Here is a 6,000-nt window from a genome sequence, read left to right as displayed (position 1 = left end):
CTTGAAGTCTCAAACTAAATTATGAAACGGTCACTATGGCAAGAGTCTGATGAGTTTCTGTAATAATGTCAGGATTAGCGCTGAATCAGACCTCACAGACGACTCATAAATCCTCTTTGCCTAGCACCTTAAACACAGATGCTATTTTGGGGGAAGTTAACACCAGGAAAAACCGTTATCCAGTTAATTTCATGTGAAAGGAAGCCTTATAATAGAACTTAGCCACTTCCTATAACCTACTTGGCTGCATATGGTGGACTTCAGTGCCATCCAGTGTTAGACGCAAGGTCATTTACCTAAAAAAAGAAATCTCTGACTCTTTAATACTTCAGACCTTGGTTTGCCTATCCAAGTTAACATTACATAAACAGTACACAAAACCACTACCACTACCTCATAATTTTTGAAATTATTTAGAAACATTTAATTTGAAGGTCAGATTTTAAGTGACCTTCTGCCCTGACAAGTACAGAATTTCAAATGCCAAAGAACATGCGAAGCATAGAAAAGGGAGAAAATCACAACGACATGAGAAATTTTGTGTCCTGAAAAAATCATTCGGACTCTAGTAGTCTTAGTGGCAGTTCAGATCAAGTGCAAGGAGTTGCCTGTTTGTTTGTTGTTTAGCAGTGGGGTCTGTATTATCTGAGGGAGGTGACTGTCTCATTCCTAAGAGACTGATAACTTCCTACTGACAGGAACTGAGCCTATAAACACTTTCTTCCATAGGAAGCTCCACTGAAGCCTTTCTGGGTAGAGAAGTATTTTTTTGAGAGAATACTCAAGAAAAATCATCACTCTTCACGGTTTCATTTGAACTGATAGATTGAATAAGAGACCACGACATTTCCTTTTACTGTCTTTCAAAGATGATGATCATCAATCATCTCTGAACTGATGTGCTAGATTATTTTTCATGAGCTCTCGCAGTTCAGACACCCACACTTCACAAGGCTTTTTATCTAGTGCATTACATCTAAAATAATCTATTAAGACAACAACAGCTAGATCAACAAAATATGACCATTCCTTAACTTCACAGCCACATAATCCTATCTGCAAAAGCAGAGGGCCAAAGCAGGACTCCTGCTGTCCCGGAAGGGTGGTTTGGGCAGATTGTGGACCAGACTCATCACCTCATGTTGCCTGATGGTTGCTGGCCCATGGATGACCCTGCCGCTGCCACCACCCCACTCTGCTTGGGTGAAGGCTTGTCCCCGGCCGCCCTCCTGCGGGTGGGACTGGGCGCTAGGGGCCAGGCTCCTGCAGAAAACACATGTCCTCCTTCACCTGTTTTGTCCCGGCCCAGTGAAACCAACCAGGTGGAGCCCTACCTCATGGCATCTTTGGGGTTTCAGGTCGTTCAGCTGGTTCCGTCTCTCTGAAAACAGACTGTAGCCAGGGAACCCATGTTTCACCTGTGCCAGCTAGTGGCCTAACTTGCTTTTTAGTGCTGGGAAAACAGGCATGACACAGTAAAATACTGTAGAGAAACTTCTGACTTGAGCCAGAAGCTATGGGGAGAACACCAGCAATGCATTCCCAAAACAGTAAATTCCCTGTACCTATGATACACTGCAAGTATGAACAGTTTTTATATTCAATGTGTTATCGTTCATCAGAGGTTAGAAGTCTACTTTTGAAAAAGAAATGCAGAATTACCAGCTTCAGTATACAGACAGGCTGAAGTACATTTGGTACAGATAGGGTGCTACATAAATAAATGTTTCACTAATGATTAATCCTAGCTTTTCTATAAAGCCAATGTTATTCTCCCATTTACATTTGGAAAAAGTACATCATAAAGAAGATCTATATTCTCAGAGTAATAATTGTTGGGTGTTCAATTTGATGCCTGTAAACCCTGATTTTCACTTTGCTAAGTTATAACTATAGCTCCTGTTGACTTCATAGTTATTTCTGGTGCACAGTCATACCCAAAAGAACAAAGAACCTAGGCCATATTAACAAAATGAGGGTTAATCCACTGAAATACCATTTCAAAATGAATTCCTAATGCAAAGTTGTAGCTAAGAGGGTAAATGTGATCCTTGCATGTCTAATTAGAGAAAAATCAAACAGAATAGGGAAGTAGCACTACCTTTGTGAATAATAATTGTGTAATGAGACCATTACTTGGCACCTATTTTCAGCAGTCTTTCTGAAGAATGAACAATGTGTTTAGATGTGGAAGGGATGTGTTAGAACGCTTTGTGGTCCAGCCATGCCTTTCCTCCCCAAACATGCACCATGGCTTATAATTAAAGTTCTGTCTAGCTGACAGCCTTAATTACCTTCTGGGGGAAGTGTGGGGGGAGCTTTTCTGATAGCAATGAATGCAAAGCTTTGAAACTGAATCCAGACAATTTCAATGGGAAATCTTGAATTAAGTTTACTAATCACTGGACAACTGTATTCAATTCTCCATCACATCTGTTCTTCAGCCCAGGCTGAGTACCTTTTTAACTACCTGTTATAATGCTATAATTAGCAAACTCTGCATTATAAAATGACCAATAATAGTGAAGGACATCTAACTGTCAGCCTTCAAAAATCTGTATTTCAAATTCTTTGAACTGCAGATAATGCTCTGCCACTCCCTTATCAATTAAGTTATCAGCAGTTTCAGGAAGATGTGAAATCTGTGCTCTGCTGTTGCTCCAACAGATCAGAGTCACCTGAACCTGTTTTATGTAGCATCTGATACAGATACTGGAATAGGATATCAGCTTGTTAAACCCATTCTCTCGCAAGATGAGTCCTATATTTTCCCAACCAGCTAAACATGCTGCATAATGGCCTTCACAGAAAGCTGGACATTTACATAGCTTAGAAACATGCAAATATTATTCCAGTTGTCTCAGAGAGGTTGGTATCTTGACCTAGAAAACTCAGGGCAGCTAGACAATATCTTCACCAAGCTTGAGCCTTGGCTTAGCTGGCTCTGGACCTGTTTGGAGACAGACTCCTTTCACATCCTAGTTTCATATTCAGTTTTAATTACACAAAGCAACCCAATGGTGATGCACAACCCATGTATGGTGGCACACAACTGTTGAAATTAGCTCCATTTTTCCTTGTTCTGATCTACAGCTCATAGTGTAGCTAAATATGAATTCAATTTTAGAGATGAAACAGTAAAGGCAATTAACCTACCTAAAGGAAGGACAAGCAGAATTGAAATACAGGTCTTCCTGACTCCATAGCCTCCCTGCATTCCTGACGATAACAACAAAAACTTAGTGTAGCTAGCAGCACATCTGAACTGATTTCTGAATATCTGACTAGAGCAGAAGTCAGGGAGTGGTCCCTGCTCTCTCAATCCTTTGTTCGCACAGGAAATCTCAAATTACCTAGGGAGGTAAGGGAGACCTCTTTGTTGGCACGTCTTTTTTATTTATGCAAATATTACATAACAGAACAAAGTGAAGCATGCAAGTAAGTGAAGGGTGTTCAGGGACTTGTAGATCCTGAACTAGAGTTTATTCCACTGAATGTAATGTATCTTTCTTCAAGGCACTACAGAGCAATAAATAGGGATGTAAGTAGTTTCTTTTTCTTTTTTAAGAATGCAAAGAGAGAGATATGGCATGATAACCATATGAATATTTTAGAGAGTTTTGTATGTCTCCTTGAATGTCTTTATTGTGACCACCAGGTCATATCACATCATTACACTTACTGGCCAGAACCTTACTCATGGAGATAATATCCAGCCTTAAAAATTGCACCTCAGAAGCTAAGAGGATTACCCAGACAATGAGGAAACGCTGAGAGAGCCAGACGCTTGGGGAGACGTGCGCAGGGCGCTATCTAATGGCAAATCCTCAGGATGGAAACAGATGGGTTTCATGTGTAATAGCAGATCTACATTTTGGAAGACTCATGTCTCTGATTGGTTCCTATCAAGGTAAATTAGGATTTGTGTGGGTTAGACAGATGGCACTACAGAAACGTAGCATGAGAAGTCACTATTGACAGATGCTCTGACTTTAATTTTGACATTTTAAAGTACATAATGAAGATTTTTGAAAAGGTTAGAACATTTACACACGTTTGAAACTCTGTAGAACTCTGAAGCTTTCATATTTATTTATGTACAGCATATACACATGTATGCATGCACACACACAAATATATATTATATGTAGATAAAAATATGCGTGTATGTGTGTATGTATTTATATGGATGTACAAAGTTGCTACGTTTTAGGGGATCTGTCCTTGTGATACCTTGCATAGTGTCTGTCAATAGCTGATATATTTCGTGTGTTGAGATAACAGCAACAGCAGCCTGAGTGTCCGGGCTTTCTGGCACAGCATCTCAGAGGACAGCCCTTCCCAGAGCTGCCAGGAATAAAACACTCTGGCCGGGCTGCAGCAGGGGATCCACTCCCCAGACTGCACCAGAAGTCAGCAGTGAACACATTCTTTGTGAAAGTTTGCCATCTAGAGGTCGTATTGGGAAGCATTAAGTGTTTGTATTGATGGAAAAAAAATAGGTTAAGTGTATTTTCTCTACGTTCATAGAATACAGTTAGCTTAAAAGAGCACTTCCGTTAGAATTCTAGATATTTAGCTTTGTTAGTAATATTATCTTGAAGGCGTCAAGCTGATAGTTCTTCCCAAAATGGAATCAGTTCTTCTTCAAACTTGTAACAACATGCCTGTGTAATCTGAGCCTTAAATTCTATGCTGGTTTCCATGAAAAGGGATTTTTTTTTTTTTTTTTAATGTTCATAAAGCATTACCAAGTAAGTACTTGTCACTCTTTTACTGCTGTAAAGAAATATTGTTTCAGAAGCACTCTCTTCATTAAAAAGACAATTCAACATTTGTGACAAACAGGGAAAAGGTAAAAATTTTCTTTTCTTCTGAATAGCAGCACTTTTATTCTCCTTACAAAAGTATCTCAAACTAGATGAAAATTTTGGCATTGAATAATGCTGACTGAAACTTTTGTTTTCGTTTGTTTATACTACATTAGAAAAGTAGAAAGAGGACAAGAAAAAAAACCTTTAAAAGATTAAGATTTTCTCACTGAAACATCATCAAAGATATTTGGGAAGCATTCCAGCAAAGTTTGCAGAAAGACTAAGAGTCCTATAATTTCTGGGAGTGCCATTTGATTTTTTCCTCTTCTTCATACAATGCATTTATGTTTTGGGGAGTTTTTCTCCTCTCTCATTAGCATTCTTCGCTTCAATTTTCACCATAAGAAATCCTCTGCTAACATGTCTTTCTAAAATGCAGAAAACTACCACAATTTAAAATGTAACAACAAAGGAAGTCTTTGCCACAGTAGGCCTGATAATTTTAAGAGTAAGGGTGGTATTCAGCAGAGACATTGGTTTTACGTCACATACTAACCTCTCTCCTCCCCATCCTGGCCCAGTCACTCAACAGGCATTTATAGGAATAAATTAAACTGGCACATATCTGTGCAGGTACTCTTTCTTTGGAAACACAAACTACTCTTTCCTTGTTTCTCTGTGGTTCAAAACACCTTGTTGGGTACAATGTACAGAGAGGAATCAATAAGGCAATTTACTGTTTTGTTTCATCAGCAGAAGATGACTGGCATCTCATGGTCTTTAAATATGGAGATCATGACTGCTATCTCTGCTGATTTGCTATAGCAACCCCTGCCTTGCTACAGTGGGTGCTGTAATTAACTCTGCCTGCAACAATGAAACAACAAGTTTTAAATTTGAAATATGTGTGTGTGTGGCGGGGAGAGGAGTGATGCCTATCAGCTGCATGAAGCAGGCCTAGCTGTTTCCACCACCACCGCAGCCGGGACACAGCCCTTCCCAGGAGTGTCATGCTCATTTACTTAAACTCGGGTTGGAAGGAATCCATGATCCAAGGTGGGACGGCAGAAATCTACAATCCTCCCTTTTTACTTGGAGTTTTCCCTTCTTCCAGAGGCTGGGTGCGTGTGCATCTCTTCCTTCTCCTTAGCAGCTGTCCCTCTCTTCCTACACTTGCTGCAGCCTT

This window comes from Dromaius novaehollandiae, chromosome Z (genome assembly GCF_036370855.1).
Source record: "Dromaius novaehollandiae isolate bDroNov1 chromosome Z, bDroNov1.hap1, whole genome shotgun sequence".
NCBI lineage: Eukaryota > Metazoa > Chordata > Aves > Casuariiformes > Dromaiidae > Dromaius > Dromaius novaehollandiae.
The sequence above is the reverse complement of the archived record's forward strand: the minus strand, read 5'-3'. Positions refer to the sequence as shown.